General features: G+C 39.6%; 2 long non-coding RNA genes across 12 annotated transcripts in view; one reads left to right on the forward strand and one right to left on the reverse strand.

The window, feature by feature from the left end:
• LOC125324675 overlaps nucleotides 1–17,430 on the forward strand; it is a 170,823-nt gene that overhangs the window by 58,726 nt on the left and 94,667 nt on the right. For 10 of the 11 annotated variants that reach the window (XR_007203065.1, XR_007203066.1, XR_007203064.1 and 7 more), the window contains one exon: nucleotides 388–535. The exons of the other annotated variant lie outside the window; for it this stretch is intronic. This is a non-coding gene — a long non-coding RNA (uncharacterized LOC125324675). The remainder of the gene's footprint in view (nucleotides 1–387; nucleotides 536–17,430) is intronic. 11 annotated transcript variants of the gene reach the window in all.
• LOC125324676 lies at nucleotides 13,164–16,457 on the reverse strand. The gene is made up of 2 exons (XR_007203078.1): nucleotides 16,092–16,457; nucleotides 13,164–14,918 (listed from the first exon to the last, which is right to left on the reverse strand). It is a non-coding gene; the product is annotated as an uncharacterized LOC125324676 (long non-coding RNA).

Below are 17,430 nucleotides of genomic sequence, written 5' to 3' on the forward strand. Positions count from 1 at the left end.
AATTCTGGGATGTCTATGTCAGCTTGTCTTGTGCTGGCATCTATTACTGCTACAAAACATACAGGTTCATCTGAAGATTCTCTGAAAAGCCCCTGTTCTGTGAATTTTTCCAGTACCAATGGACAACACGTCATATAAAACTCTAAAAAGAGATAGCCAGAGGGCTTATTTCTGCTGTCAGCATAGAACACATTTTCATTGTTGTTTTCCTGTGGTTTGAATAGAGATTCAAATCAGGCCTACAAAATTTGTTTGAAATGAAACAGAAAATACAAATATGGATGTGTGTGCAAATATATTTGTTTCTAATCTGCCTAATTAAATCAGCAGTATGGTATCTGATGTCCATTAAAAATGTGGGGGTTTTTTTGGGTTGGTTTTTTTCAGGGCCAGGCTTGGAAAGTATTTAATGGTCAGTGGAAAAAAATGAGGAAGAGGAGGGTGTGGCTGCCACTGGGAGGCTCTGGCCCTGCAAAGGGTCCCTGGCTTGTGGAGATGTGGTCCTTCATCGGAAAAAAACGAAGACTTCTTTTAGGTAAAATTGAATTATTCTTTTGTTGTTGTTGTTAATCAGAAAACAAGCGAGCATTTAATCCTGCTGTTTCTAATGCCTATTTCTGAAGGCTGGTCAGTGGTCCTCACTTGAGTTCTGCTAGCTTTATTCACATTTTGTTTTGCCCCAGACTTTTCAACTCTTTCCCTAACCAGTCATGACAAGAACAACAAAAACTAGTTTCAGCTCTGCAGAGTAATAAGAAAAGTGGTTTGATGTTTTGTTTATTCTGAATAGCCAGTGAGGGACCAATCCTGTACGTGCTGGAGTGGACCTGAACCCATGTCTGAATTTTCATTTCCACGCTGTGTGTTGTTCCTTTAGCCCCTGAGCTAGCACATACACACACCCAGATACTTCTGTCTATAGTTCTTTATATTATGGCCACAATTACAGCATCCTAAAGTCTTGAAATGAGACTGAGAATATTTTCAGGTTACAATTCTTGTGGGATGAAATTTTGACAGTATTTTGAGTAAAACTATATGTTGGTTTGCGCTTTTTTTAAGACATAGGCCCCACTTGTTATAAGTGCAGTTTCTTAATAATGCTGATTTACAATTTCAGTTCTGGCCAGTTGATGTTAAAACTATTTTTATGCAGTGGCATGGTTTTAGCATTCTTTTTTCCCTCTGCTGCTGCAAATATAGTTTGAAAACATGTGAGTTCTACTGATACCATGAGTGAAGACAGAGCTGAAGAAACTTTGGTAGTAAAACCACTCACCGGTGTGGTTACAGAATCTGCTCTCACATCTCATGTCTTCTATTTGAGTTCATCATCTCTTAATTATGTATCCTTGTCTTCCTTTGAAGAGCAGCAGTGTGTGGGTTGTGGTGAGGTATTCTCACAGCTTGGGTGAATTACTAGCCACAAGACCAAAGGCTGAGTGTAGCAAACCACTGTATGAGTGGCAATATCCCAGGATCTGACACACAACTTGGACTCTCTTGTAATTATTAAATGGGTTTTGCAAATAATGATGCATGGATGGGAAAAACAATAGTAAGATTAAAAAAAAAAGAAATGCATTTATATAGCAAAGCAAATTCTTATAATTTAGGTTCTTGCTAATTATTTGTGGTGGTAGGGGGGAGAGCAGGTGGCAAAGTAAACATGCTTGTTTTTATGTGTTTTTGTGACGTTTGAATGACACATTGACAGCATTGTGTCAGGCACCATAGCTAGCTTAGCAGATGAGGCATTTCACATTAGATAAAGTGAACTCATCTATTTTTTTGCCATTTCTTTTGGCCATAGAAAACAAAAGTAGTAATCACTGCACTGGAACAGGCCCACAGTGTAATTAATGCCAAGTCTACCCTGACATATTTTACAAAGGGTTGATTGGTAAGAGGTGGAGGGTGAAGATGACCAACATCAGATCCTTTTGGAATATCCTGTCCTTGTCAGAAAGTGGGGCAGGTAGGTCCCTTTACTTTGTGCAAAGGTCCTTGTGGTCTTTCCAGCAAACAATCCCTTCCAACACTATTTTTGTAGGCTATGGATAGAGTCATTCTTTCTGATTCCCACTGATGTCCCTTAACAAGGCATTGATTTTCATGTGCTCAGGCTGCACATTGAAGAATAATATATTCCTATAGTTTGAATTTACTGCTTGTTTAATTTAGCTGAATCATTTCCCTTTCAAGACTGGAAGCAGGTGAGAAAGTTGGACTACAGATCCTGACTTTCAGACTGTGTATCTCTGTTGTGTTCCCTGTTGCTCATGTGCTCACTAACATAAATAGTTTGATCACTCTATGTCCTCATATATGGCAGTCTCTTATAAGTGACATTGTTGTAGACACCTGCCTGTGCACTCCTGTTACTTCTGTAGCTTTAATGAGGAAAGGCTCATTAGCATTCTCCAGGAAGCTGTTTCCCTGGCAGGCGGATATTAGAAGGATAATGTTTTCAATACAGGATTCTGTTTTCCTGCTTGACTTACCTGGCATTATTGCATATCCCTGAAAGTTTCTGTTGACTTGTTATGGTGGTCTCTTCCCTTGGAGAATGTTTCAATATGATCTCCTTAGCAATTATAAAAAAAATATTTATCATGTTTCACATTCACTCAGCTTGGGTAAACCCTTCAGTAACCCCAGTACTCTCCCCTTGCTTGTCATTTCTGCCACTCTGTATTTTACAGCTGATCTTTCTAGACATGAACTAAAGTTAAAAGCTGATACCAGCATGGCCTCTGCATGCAACAGCTCTTAACACTTCTCTTGCCAAAATGTCTTTTCATTCGTGCATTTTACTTTTGGCTGCTTAGCTTGTTTTTAATCAGGATTCCAACTTCCAGTCGTGATTATTGTGTTTTCTTTATGGTCTTCATGAGTCACATTGTCGGAGCCCTTTTGAAAGGCCAAATAAATAATAATGAATTCTGTGGATGCACTCAAAGTTAAAAAAGACGTATTTTTCATTATGTTATCAATGTTGTTTTTCTCCCCATTATGTAATCCCTGCTCAGGCATTAAAGTTATAATCTTTTAAAGTAGCCTTCCAGACGGTTTACTAAATCACAGAATTCATTGGTGTGTAATCTGGATCATCATTTGTGGCTATTTTTGAGGACTGCTACCCCTTCATTCCTGATAGAAGAGTGCAGATTTTTGTTGGAAGCCCTGCCTCCAACCTTGGGCTGCTTCCGAAAGGCTGCACGTGTCCTCAGAATGGCTTGCCTTTAATTTATCCCTTTATTTCTGTTTTCCTATCTGCTGTTCTTGCACCCTTTACTTGCAAAAGAATTGATTAATGGGATTTGCTGTTTGAAAGGACCAGAGGGGACAATTTTGTGACTTGAATATCATATTTTTCCATCTGTATTAAGCCTGATAACTTCTTTTTAACCTAAAAGGCACCTTTTATCTGTCTGGATTTCTCTATCAGGAGATAGAGAGGCGTATCTTAGAATATGAGGTAGGATCAAGATTGCTCCATCGCCCCAAAAAATGGATGATGCAAGAATTTTGTGTCACAGAATAATGTTTTCTCTGTTTTCCTGTTCAAGAGAAGGGACATCTCATTCCCTAACTTTCCCGAGTGTTTTTTTTGCTTCTCATCTTGGAGGGAGAGTGCTGTTGGTTGGTGTGAAGGTGAAAGAGAACTGAAAAAGGAAAGACTAGGAATTTCCACTGGAAGAAGTAGTGGGTATTTTTTATTTTTTATGAATACCCCAGATTAGGAACCCAGCTAACAAGAAATGTTAGTGTGGTCATACAGGGTGAGAAAAGGCAAGGTTCCTCTTTTGCATGACTAAATAGCTCAAGGTCATAATCAGCCATTATCTTTTCTATGGTGTTTTTCGTTCTCTTTCTTCACTCCCTTTGTTTCCTAGTACTATTTCAGACTTGCCAGACCATTGTTGTGCAGTCTTCCCGCTTCTAATGTATGTCAATAAATTGTCCTTATGTCACTGGTTCAGTCCTTATGCTCCCAATCTCCATTTTTAAATCTTAATGTCTAAGTATATTCTTTGTTCTGGTTGTTTCAGTCCAGTGCTTTTTGGAAAAGGTACCCCTTTGCCTCAGCCTGATACAAAGCTTTGCTCAGTACTCACATTGCTCTTGCCCACCTGCTCCTTCTGTGTCTAGAGATTTTGTTAGCCTTTTTTCCTGACAGATATACTCTGCCTGCATAATCTTTTGTGCCAAAAAGCAGTGTTTCCATTGAAATCGATGGGAAGATCTGATGAACATACAAGGTGGCAATATTGCACTGTATTCTAGGTCATTTACTTTAAATACCTGCTCTACATTTTTGCTTTGGCCTGGACACAGCCCTTTTAAACCTGTTGTCAAGGCTTTCTCATTCCACTTTCTTTCCTTGATTCCTGGTGTATAATAAAAAACCCAATGCTGTCATATCAGATTTCAGGGAACAGCAGTCACAGGAAAGTGTGGTACTAGATTTGATTGTTCCAGCCACAGAACTGGACAGGTGAGAGTTACCCCGAGTGCCAGTCCTTCACCCACCTGCAGTGGGAATGCCGCCCAGCACAGTGCAGACACATGGTTTGGAAGTTTCTTCTTTACTCTTGGCCATGTTGGAATCTGCTGTGATCCATTTGGGCTAAATGCCATACTCTCATGGGGCATGTGCTAGGAAGACTTTCTCCTTTTGGTTTTCCTGATCGCAGTAAGTTTCTGACTCCTACTGCTGGGGTGAGAAAAGATCAGAAAGCACAGGAGCAGGAACTGCAGAGGTGGGTGAAGAAGGGCCAGTGCAGGCTGGATGTAACAAGATCCCAGCTTGCCACACCTCTTGCATTAATTCATGCTGCTAGAAACTAGAAAGGTGAACATACTGTTATGGATCCAAAAATAGCTATTTTGCACAAAGTGTCTGAGAATGGAAGGACACCCTCTCAGCCCTCCCCCTGAATGGTTCATACTGTTTTGTGGGACTCTAGGACCTTGATTTTTTGGAGTTGTGACCTGGTCCTCTTCTCAGAGTTGCTGGTGGATCTCATGCTGATTCCAACTAATTTACCCTATGTGGCTCCCTGCACCAAAGACTTTGATCAAAAGCTTGCCCCCTTGCCTGACCTGATTCCTATTATTTTCTTCTGGAAGCTCTAACATAATGTTCACCTTAATTAGAGGTGCTTCTGCCTGAGGATAAAGAAGGGAAAATACCTTAGTCTGGACCACTCCCTTCTATGTGCTCTTTTGCTGCTGTCGTGGCCATCTAACTGATGGTAACATCTGCATCCCAGTGAGCCACGTCACAACAGATGAGGAGACCAAGGTACAAAGCAAATTTGGGATCATTCAGCAAGCCAGTGGATTAGAGGTGAGAATGGAAAGGAGACACTCCAACATGCTGTCTAGCTGTATGCTACCAATGCAGCATTAATTTAGCTGTTTCAAGAGATGCTTCTTTTAATATTCATATTAATAATGATGTCGTAAGACATTATGAGAAGTTGGTAAGAGAAATCTTAACAGCTAAAATAACTGCTTATTTAGCCTGATAAAGTTTAGCAATAAGCATATGTGAAATTTTATAGGCAGCATATTTTCAGTTTATTTTCCTTGTTCTCCTCTTTGCAAGTGAGCCATCATGAAATTAGCAATTGTCTACAGCAACAGGCAACTTCTCTACCGATCCACAGACTACAGGATATTTTAAGAACTCCATTTATAATGGTTACTTGCACTTTTTAATAACCACTTTAAGACCCAAACAATTTTATAAATCAACTCAGAATTTTTCAAAAGGAGATATAAAATTTAAAAATTGTATTGAGGTGATAAGTTTTCACTTAAAGTATTTTTATAACTTTAAAAATAACTTCCAAGCAGCTGGCTAGCTCTGCAGAAATTAACCTGGTTTTGAAACATGAATTTGTGCAGACTTTTGTTCTGAAAATAATGTTCCACTGAGCCATGATAGCTTAAGGTGTCTCTTTTTTGAAGGGGGGGTAGGTGGGGAAGTCCAGTGATTTAGTGACTGAAGAGAGTTGCCACTTGGTGAGCTCCATCCCTAGGGATATGACCTTTTTAATCCTCTTTAGTTAATGTATTGGTGATCTTTACTTAGGCAGAGTAAACAGTGCTGTTCTGAACAAAGGGGAGGTCATGCTTCCTGCATTACACTCTGACCCCGGGGTCACGGCCTTTGTTCACTTCTCAATGGGAATTGCTCTCCGAGGGCCACCACAAAATGGAGAACTAATTTCGGCACGTGCTGGCGGAGAATGGCAGAGTATCAGGTTTGCCTCACCCGAACCTCCGAGTGCGCCGCACTCGCAGCCAGAGGAAAAGTCAAACTGTTTCAAAGAGCACGTGTTAGCTCTTTAATTACCAGTGGCCGTGGCACTTAATCCCTCATTGAACTAAATATATTGCTTGGGTCTTCTCCCTGTAATTCAGTTGCTCACTTTTCAACCTTTTTTTTTTTTTTTTTGCCCCTGACTGGATTATTCCAAAGGAAGAAGCACAGACTAGTGAGAAATAGTGATTTTTCTTCCCTAGAAAGAAAGTGAGAAAGCACATGGCAATTGCAGCATCAAACTTGGGCCTCTGAGGTCTCAGAATGAGCCTTGTTTCTCGGCCCATAAGGAAACGTGGTGCTGTGTCCCAGGGATTGTGTTCAGCACCTTTTCTGTAACTTTTTCTGTGCGTTGCAGCAATACACACACACGCAGGGCCCTCTGAGGCCGAGCACGGCAAGCCCAGGGTACTGAGCCAGAGAGAACTAGAACTTCCTTGTCTTTATCACTGATTTTATGCAAAAAGGCTGCAATTTTTTTTCCTTTTTTTTTTTTTTTTTGGCTTCAAAAGTAACTGGTGGCAGAATGTGATGCATCTCATTTTTAGTTGCTGTGACTAGGGAACATATATAAACATGGAAGCTGAGATAAATTATCTGGAAGACTTGCATGCAGAAAACCACCACCTTTTACTGAACGATTTTGGTTATTTTTCATCTATATGCTCTTCTTTGCTCAGCAGTAAAATCTGTGAAATACAATTTTTGATCATAAAATAATTAATCTATAAACACTCATCTTCAGTTAGCATACGGCTTTTCCACATTTCTTACTTCTATCAAAAAAACCCCCAAACCAAAAAAAAACCCTAATTGCTGATGACAGCCAAGTTGTGTAAAACACAGCAGGGTTAGAACTGAGCACAAGGGATCTGAGTGTATTGGGGGGAGCTTATAATGTTGCCATCACAAAAATAAATAATATTAGAGTAGTAAACTTTGAGACTTCTGTGGCTGTCAACATGAATAGGATTAAGGTAAAAATGTGTCCTTGCATTCCAGTCATTTCAAGTAAAACCTTAGTCTCTCTTTAAGTTTCCTTGCAGTTGAATTATTTAAACAAACACTTCTAATAATCTACTGTTAGACTTAAAAGTACATTCTGTAATACAGCAGAATGAGCTCTTTAACAAAGGAAGTGGCCGAGCAACTGAGCCATCATGCCCTGTGAGTGAAAACTTGCCTTCAGAGCTGAACCAAATGTGAGCAGCAAGTGATGCTGACTGCAGCAATATTGAAACCAGCCCTTCTGTGTCCCTTACTTGTTACCGGAAATTCCTGAAGTCCGCTATCTTTAGATTTTTATTGGAAGATGGAGTGGAAATGTATATTTACCTGTTTTCCACTAAAAATAATATTGTCAGGTTGACAAAAATCTGTTGCTCCCTCGTGTTACTTATAATTAATATGTTTACTAATGAAAATACGAAGTCCATCCCCTTTCATCATGTACTAGTACTGCTTTTCTGTTATCTGCAGGATTTTAGAGACTAAAGAGAGTCTCAAGGCAATGCTATTTGCATTATTTTGGGGGTTCCTTTTCTTGCATTGATATGGTTGTTCTTTCTTTGGAGTTAATGAGCTGTAGGAGAATTTTAAAAATGTGGATAGCAGCTTGGAGTTGAAAAGAAAAAAGTTAAGAAAATACTCGGCCAATATTCAAATTTTAAAATACTTCTTTTTCCTCAGAAAGACATTGGAACCTTACAATAGCTATAGGAAGTGCTTGCTGAAAGGAAAAACAATTTTTTTCAGAGTGTGTTAAACATTTCAGCATGCAGTATGATAATTTAGGATGCCATTGTAGAAGTGCCTCTTCTGAAAGATCCTTAGTGAAGGGAACCTTTTGGAATGTTTTTGCTTTGAATGTTCCTGACTCAAACGTCTCAGGATTTTTTGTTGTTGTTGTTTGTTTAGTTTTGTTTTACTGTTTAAAAAATAGCTTCCTCCCTGGAAAGATTTAGATTAATAGAATGAGCAGAGAATAGTCTATTTTACTGTGTGAATTTGATTCCTCAGCATTACTATTTCTGGCACTGATTTTTCCATCTAGTGTACCTGGTAAAGCTTAAAGGTAGGTAAGATTTCTCTCATTTCCTAGACAAAGATGTTGCTGAAATTAAAATACGAGCTTCTAATTTTGGTATCAAAATTGTTTCCAAATGTGACCCCTGCAGTGAAAACCAAGGAGGAACCATTCATATTTGACAGCCTTCTCTCTTTAGCAGCTGGTGTACACTTGTCTGTACCGCTTTTAGTACGAAACCATTTCTGTTTCCCTGTTGATTTCCTTGATTCGCTGGACCATTGCAATATATCAGTTTAAGGAGAGAAAACATGAAAAATTTAAAAAATAGTCCTGTAGAACATGGGGTTTGGTCAGGCTTTAGGTGTGCTATGGAAATTTTGAAGCCTGTTCTTTACATTTGGAAGATAAACATTTTTCTAAACACTAGGATATATATTCAGGCCTAGTGTAATTCAGCAAAATTCATTTGAAATGAGTGGTTATTTCCCTGATTTGTCTTATGTCAAAATCTGTTATTCTGCCTCTTTCCATTAAATACTTGGATAAAAAGAAGTATGTGAAAGTGTAAAAAAGCTACCTGGGTGCAGATAGCTGCATATCATACATTCATGTGTGTGTGGTTTTTAAATTAATACTTGGGTGAGCAGAAAATACAAGACAGATGTCAGTTGCACCTGTAAAAATAAAAAGGCAGCTTCTCTGGGAAACTGCACTGCTCAGTTTTTCTGTGGTAAGAGGATCCTTGTGTTTTCCACTGGCGTTAACCCCTTTGGAAGGAAAAATGCATGACAGCCTCAAAATGGTGTTCTCTGTTAGGGAAAGGCAAAGATGAGCTAGAATTGCACAGTAGTTCAATCACAAAAGGGCCTTTTCTAATAGATTTCCAATAATTCTCTTAGACTGCTTAGTGTTTTGGCCAGTAAAACCTGAACAATAATACAGTAAACCTGATACTCCGATAGAAATGTTTCCCTGTGAGTATGGGATCCCCATTTGCTACACAAACAGTCCTGTAAGCGCAGTTTTAAAGCAAAATTGTTTTTTCAAGTCCCCACGATGAGTCTGAAGTACCTGTTTTGCTCTCCCCTCTGAGCTGAACACTCAGGGCACTGCCAGCTGAAGGCTGGAACATTTTGGTCTACGCATGCAGTGCTTTATTCAATGAAGTCCCTGATGTTTATGTCAGTCTCCCTCCTGCTTTCAGGTGTGGGAGCAAGGTCCTGCATCCAGGCAGTCCCAGAGCAGGGAGCTGGGTTCTCTGAACATAGGATGAGTTGTTACGGTAACACTGAGTGATAAAATTCCTGCTGGTGTAGTGCTGTTACGATCAACTTCGTTCATGTAGTTCTTACTCTATATTTAAGTTGTGTTAAGGTTTTTTAAATGTGGCATTTATTTATATAACTAGAAAAACAATGGTCGTGAACCGTGCCTTCCATTGATTTTCCTGTTGTAATTCAAATATAACCCTTTGTTAGTAATCTTTAGGCTGCATTATAAAAATATTTCTATTGAGAAGAATTACATAAACAACATTAATTTAGAGTCTTATTCTAGTAGTATTCACACTTACTGGGCTGTGGTAGCAGGAGACTATAACTGCATACATACACATACATACCTGTATCCACAAGTCCCATACTGCACACATGTACAGAGGGGACAGAGTATGTGATTTTGTTGAAGTGATTGGTGGGGGAAGGTGGAATTGTTTAATTTTATTACAGATAAATGACGGAAGTAATATGGGCTTCAGACATCAACTTTAATTTTGGTATTTGGCTTCAAAATTTTTTGAAAAGCAGCTGTATTTCTACTTGAGTCAGGGAGACTTCTCCACGTCAAACTCAGTCACATTCTCCCGTTGCCAGGAGGCACAAGGTCTGTTTTTTTCCCCTGTACAGTTTTCTTACTAAGTGACTTGTTTGCATTAGAAAAAAAACTGTACAGTTTTCTTGAAATTTTTGGTGAACCAAAAAAATTTCATTGCATTATATTTCTGTTGGTAACTTTTTCTGGGAATATATATATAAGAGTTGACCTTTTAATATTTCAGTGCTTTGATCAGCCATCTAAAATCTTCAGCAAAAAGCTTTTAGGCCGTAAGAAAAAAACGGCTAAATTTGAAACTTGAAATTACCATGGATTAGTCACAGACATCCCCTGGGATGAACTGAAAAACATAGTTCACTGAATAAGCCTGCAAGCAGCTTTTCACAATTTTGCGCCCCCCCCCCCCTTTTTTTTTTTTTGCAATGCCAGTTTTAGTATTCATGCTGCACTTTATTAGTGTAGACAACATAGCCAAAACTTCATTTGGTCTTTTCCTTTTAAGGGCTTTTGTGTTGGTAATAAACTTCAGTAAAATCACCTTTATTAAATTATGGCACACGTTTAATCTGCTTAGATGCTGATTCGTCTTTGAAACAGCAAAGTGGGAAATTAGGGGGAAAAAAAATAAAGATTTTTTGCACTGAATTTCTCGTTTGCTGGCAACACCAAAATGACCCTCTTTTCTAAAACCCGTTTTACACACCAGTGTGGAGTGTCAGCCCAGGAGAAGCATGGCCTCATCCCAAGCCCCAGACTTGGAACTAGCCATTTCTGTCCACAGGGAGAGAAGAGACCTTTAGTTATATCACCTTTGCATCTGTGCAGGACATTTTGTTCACTAAAACTGAAACGTAGCAGAATCCTGTTAAAGATGAGTTTATAACTTTAGGCATCCCTTGGAAATCCATGAAACTTAATAATGCACGTGTGACAACTCCAATAAATGTGACATGACAGACAGGAAGGCAGAAGACTCAAATGACACCATTCATGGAACACAAATTCTATGAAGTACTGTCCTTTTTCCACAACTACATATTATACCTGCAGTTGATTACCAAGAGTGTAGAAGCTTGTATTTATCTGGCCGGATAAACACATGAATACTTCCAGTAGGTTCATTATTTTCTTACCATTATATTTGATTATAACAGTAATGTGTCAATATCATTCATGTTACGAGGGCTTTTTTTTTTCAAGGAGAGGGATTTAAAATTACCAGTGCCAATATACTGTTATTATGTGAGGTTCCAGTCATCCTTTATATAGCCAATCTAAGGTGCACCTTATGTACCATATATTTTACCTTTAATGTGCTCAAAAGAAATGGTAACTTGAACTGTAGATCTGATACTAACACTTAGCTCACAAACAGAATTCTGTATCTACAACCATTTTGGATTGTCTCTGTGTGTAGTAAGTAATTGCAGCTATACTATGAAAGTGATACTGTAATGGAAGTCCCTTTTTATTTTCTTACAGTTTATGCAAATTTTTCATCTTTGCTAACATTTCACTACCAAAATCCACAAAGGAATTTGTGCTGTATGTAACTTTTGTGTGCATTGCAATTCACTTTGTTGAGGATTGTTGCACTCTGGTGTAATTAAAAAATAGATACTTGATATCAGAAAATTTGGTCACTGGATAGCTCTTGACTAGTTTTAAAACCTTTAAGTAATTTATGATATAAAGGAATTTTGAGCCCTTTTTAGACCTGAGAAATTGTAAGTTTTCAATACAGATTTCATCATGTATATTTGCTTACTTTTTGCAGCTTATCCTTCTCTAAAAACCAACATTTTCTTTTTTTTTTTCCTATGTGTTATTTTTCCTTTCTTTTTCTTCTCTCCTTTTTTTCTAGATTTTTTTTTTTTACTTTTTTTTTTTAATCTCCAGCACCTTTTTCTGCGAGGCACCCGATTCTAAGCAGAGGTGCCCATTAGCTAGAGGGAGGGCTGGGCTTGAAGCCCCCCCCCCGCTTGTTTGAACGCGGTGCTCCGAGGCAGAGCAGGAGTGCCCGGCCACAGCATTCCGAGCGGGACAGCCAGGCTGCCGGGAACGCCGGCTGGGAGCAGGCTCTGCATGCAGGGCTGCCAAAGGGCTGCCAAGGGGCCGCCGCTCACCTGCGCCGGGGGAGCGGGAAGGAGGGAGTGGGGCCGGCCGTCCCGAGGCAGGAATACAGTAAAAAACGGGGGAAAAAAGTTGGAAGATAAACAAAATTGGGTCGGTAGCACCCTTAAAAACCTGCTAATGCAACCACCCCCTTTAATGCCTCCTTTCTTGAAGAAAAAAAAATTAAATTAAAAAATAAACTTGTCCTAGTGCCACAGTTTCACTTATGCTGATACCAGTTTAATGCCAAGTTTTCTGTACAACACTATTGTTAAAGTACAGTGTACTGGAGGAAGTGTTTTTGCAAAATGCTTCATTATGTTTTGAAGGGAAGGGTGTAGAAATACATCCTCATTCAGCTTGCTTTTACAGTTTAGATCATTTCAGAATTGTCTGTTTGGTATTTCAGTGTTTTTCCCCCGTAATTTAATAGGCCACTGATCCATTGGAAAGAATGCAAGTTATCCAGCAGTAAATAGAACTTTCCTAAGTGACCTGCACAATGGCACAATGTGTAATTGCTGTCCTTTCTCTGAAGTGTGCACCCCTGTAATCCCCAGACTGGTCCTTTCAGGGAATGGTGCACTAGACTGCTTTGCTTTTCTAGATAGATTTTAATTATTTTTATTTTTAATTCCTAGAGAGTGCCTTTAAGAAGAAAAACTGTCTAAATGTTAAGTAAAGTTATTCTTGGTGATGTTTTTTTATAACCTGCATTGGAATTATTTTAATGATACAATAAAATAAAAAAGAGGGAATTTACACTTTTCTGGATAACTTAATCCTAAAAAAAGAAAAAAAAACCACCAAATATGTTTAATTGGATTATTAAAAAACAAACAAACCCTATCCATGCACCTGATCATCTTTTATTAAATATTTCTGAAGGCTGTTAGATTACAAACCACCCTGTATTGCAAATGAGCTGTATTATCTGGAGAGCAAAAAATCATGATCTGTTTAGAGGTGACCTCAGTGTGGATGTCTCTATCATACCAAACTGAGAGGAAAGAACGAGAGATGCTGCTCTGAGTTAAAATACAAGCAAATGAATTAGTGTTCAGTAGGAGTATTTATAGTGAGTTTCCAATAGACAGAACTTGTGATAAAGGAAAAGAAAGGAGTTATAAAATTCTGTAATTGTATAAACTGTGGTGTGAAAATACTTGCTTAACACTATTTGCATAATTTGAATTTATTCAGGCATGATGAATCTTAAAATAATTCTTCCACCTCTCTTTTTGGAATTTCATTTCTGTTAAGCGAAGCTTACAAGTTGGACTTGAGGTAATTGTTTTCCTCTTTCCTGAATCTGTAATTTTTTAGTACTGCGGTAACCTAAAGTTAGACAACTTTCAATCTTACTTCACAACTGTGGTGACAGACAGAATGCATCTATGTATCTCCTTGACTAAGGGTAGCTTTGAGTGATGAATACAAGTCATAATTGTGTAAAGGAGAGGCACTTTTAACCCTCCAAATGCACCAGAATTATCCCCATTAGGAGCAGGCAAAAGAAGGGATGAACTTCAGCTGTTTTCACATTAAGAAAAAATGGGAAAGGAAGGGGCAGGTATGGAGAATAAAGAACAGGAAGATCTGTATTTTATATAGAAAGTATAAAAATAAATGAGGAGCTAAAAATCATGTCTGAGAAACAAAGGGGAAAGTCAGTCAGAAAGCTGATTAAATACAAGTAGAACACTCTGAACTAAGCAATTAGTCTACTTAAGTCCGATCCTCCCCTAAAAAATAGGTCTGTCTTTTATATTTCATTGGCATTAAAAGTCGTTGAGTGCACTATCACATGTAATCTCTTTTTTTCTGTGCAGGGTTAACATTTTCATCTGTGCATGTTCTCTTAAAATAAATACTATCAGGAATGTCATGCCATTATTTTAAAACAAAAATGATAAGAGTTTTAGCTGGATATGATGGCTGTCTGCTGCTAAGTCTGTTATCCAGAAATTTTGCTTGCTTTTACTTTTTAACCACCCAGAATTTATGCACATCATCTGCATCCACAGTCTATATGCAATAGAGACCAGTTATTAGAAGAGGTCAGAATTACTAGGTGTCATTTTACCGAAATAAATATTTGTGGGAAAGTTACTGTTTAAATATCTTGTCAACTGTGTCCTGATAATCTCTAGTATGTTTTTACTATAATTCCCTAAAAATAAATATTAGAAACATTTTGTGGTTTCACACCATTAAAAAAAAAAAAAAAAGTTGGTAAGGCAAAACCATAAAACATAAATTTTGCTTACAGAAGAAATGTGTATTCTCCTCAGAATGCTGGTGGTTGAGCATTTTCTGGAGATCTGAGGCTGGATCAAAATGGGTAACAGAGGTTCCCTAAATTTGCCACTGCAGGAGTCATTGGAGCTATGGCTGGGCCACGCAGCTCCAAGAAAGCCACATGTGCCACCCTGTGCCTTCTCGACTTGGCTGATATGGTGCATTTTGAGAGCAGAACTCGCTCGGTGTCAGGCCTGAGGCCGGAGCTGGGCTCCATGTCCATGCTGCTGTTCCAGCCCGGGCAGGCTGGCCGTGCCAGGCACAGGGTGTGCAGCTCCACGGCTGCCTCACAAGCCAGGATACCTGGGGCATAGAACAGAGCCTTTGTCACCATCTTTGCCGCAGCTGGTCACTGAAATGCTGCACTTGTGAGGTTATGGAAGAGGGAAATGCATCTTTGAAAGAACCTCTGACTGAAACCCTCCACTCCATTTTGCGGGATAGTGCATTGGAGAGCAGCCACTTTGGATGGGATAGAAATAAGTATCTAAGGGTTTTCTTTTTACATTGCAGTTTTTTCTATCACCTCATGATCAATATTTAGTGGAATAAAATATCAATGAATATATTCTTTTTCCTGAAGAATATTTTACAAACTTAGACACACATGGTATTGACTTTTCAAATCAGTCAAAGCTGTCTAGCTGCTTTAAAAGTACATCAGGAAAGCAGTGATAGCATAAGCAAAATCAATAATAAGTGAGAGGGACAACTATGACTTTCTTTAAGTAACTATGTAATCCCTTTTTTCTTACAGTAACATATTTTCCACAAAGAAGACTCTTCAAGGTTGAATCCTGTACAGTCTCCTCCCCCTCTCCATCCTCTCCCCCCCTAGTGCAGGGCAAATCAAATGCTTGACAACGTTTTTTGTTAGGAAAGCACATGAAAAAAAATTTTGAATATACCAATAACAGAAAAAGTCTATATATTTTTATTGCAAGAAGGAGATTTCATTGGCTGAGTGAAATGGCGAGATGTGACGCAAAAGGACACTTGGACGGTGGAAATGCTGATGTATGCCAAAGCAGGCGCACCAAGAAATGCTGTTGCTATGAGAGAAACAGAGGGAGAGGGAGGGAGGGAGGGAGGGAGGGAGAGACCGTGAGAGAGCAACTTGTGGAGGCCTTAGTTTTCCTTTTTGGCTTATAGCAGAGAGACTACAATGTCTTCCGTTTCTAGCAGGAAGGGTTTAGGACCTTCCAGTGGATATTTTCATGAGGCTGAGCATTTAGAGGAGCGGAGGGAGACGAGAGAGATGCAGGTCACCTTAGAGCACAAAAGCAATTGGAAAGTAGGAGGCTGTATGCACTGAGCCAATGATCTGTGCTATGATAGATATACAAATTAGTACGGCAGATGAAGCAGCTTAGCTCATTATCCACCTGATGGTACTGAGACTTACAATTCAGAATGACAGAATTAAAATGCAGACACACACAGACACACACAGACATATATTTATAATGACCCCACCTTTTCAGCTTATGAATTATCCAGCTGGGATACCGACGTCTCTTGTGTAACATTCTTAAAGAGCTGCAATAAATTCACTTTGTGAGTCCATTAGCCAGAAAGGGGGAAAATAATTTGCAGGAATTTTTTTTGTCTCTCTTCTTCGGCAAGGGGGAAAAAAGTTTGTGCTATGAACTTAGCCTAGCAGCTTCTGGAACGTGAGCCAAAAGGGGCAGGAAGTTGTTTTACAATAGCGTTACAGTGATCTGCCACAAATGGAAAAAGCCAAATGTTGGACTCGGCAAAGAGAAAAAACATCCTTCTCCCCCTCGCTTCCCTCCTCTTGCCCCTTTAGAGAGAAAGAGGGAAAGGAGCGCTGAGCTAGAAGTTCTTTTTTAATTACTTCTTGTAAGTAATGGAAAGATTATCTTACTTGCATATTCCATGGCAAGCAGAAGGGAAAGTATCAAAGGGACGTTTAAAAAAATGCACTTGGTAACTAGCAACGGGACTTTTGGCACAATTCCTTGAGTTTGCTTGAGGTTATGGAGGGGGGATGGGAAGAAGAAAAGCAAGTCGACGCAGCACGTTTTCTTTAAAGAAGGGGAGGGTGTATGGAGGCGAAACTATATAATTTTTCTTTTTTTTTAAGGAAGTGTATGTTGATCTTCCGAAGCTGAATCCTCAGGCATTTGTGGCCCGTCCTTGCAGCCTGGTATGTTTTTTGTGAGTGTGTGCGAGCGCTCTCAATCAAACAGCAATCATGGCAGCTGTTTTTCTTCCAGCACAGCAGTTGAGCTGTCTCGCCCAAATGCTTATCAGCTTTTGACTCGGTGCCAAGAGAGTTATAAGGGCCAAGCAGCCTGAGCTTGGCTGTGCAGCTGGTTTGGAAGTAAGGGCATGAGAAAACAAAATCACAAAGTTTTTCTGTCACATACAGTATTTACTTTTTCAAATAGCCATTTTCAGCTCGGTAGGTTGAGGTTGGTTTTGTGTGTGTGTGCTGTAGTTCGTGGTCCTTGAGGACTGCTGTGTTACGCAGAGCGGTGTAGGTGTGTGAATGCAGAGAGGAGCCTCTTCTCTCCGTTTTAATCCCGGGAGATATTTCCGTAGAAACCACCCCCCCACACACACCCCCACCTCCCCCAATTAAAAGCTTCATTAGCCGCACTGCCCTGTCAAGCATATTGCCATAGCGTGGGTGCATTTACATTCCAGCGCAGCGCCTTTCCTCCCATCGCTGCCTCTCTGCCGGGTCCCCTCCCGGCGGCGCCGTCCCCATCGCAGCCCCCGGCCCGCGGGAGTACCCGGCGGGGGTCGCAGCGGGGCCGGGCTCAGTGCGTGTCCGTGTTCCCGTGGC

The sequence above is a fragment of the Corvus hawaiiensis genome, chromosome 4 (assembly GCF_020740725.1).
Source record: "Corvus hawaiiensis isolate bCorHaw1 chromosome 4, bCorHaw1.pri.cur, whole genome shotgun sequence".
Lineage (NCBI taxonomy): Eukaryota > Metazoa > Chordata > Aves > Passeriformes > Corvidae > Corvus > Corvus hawaiiensis.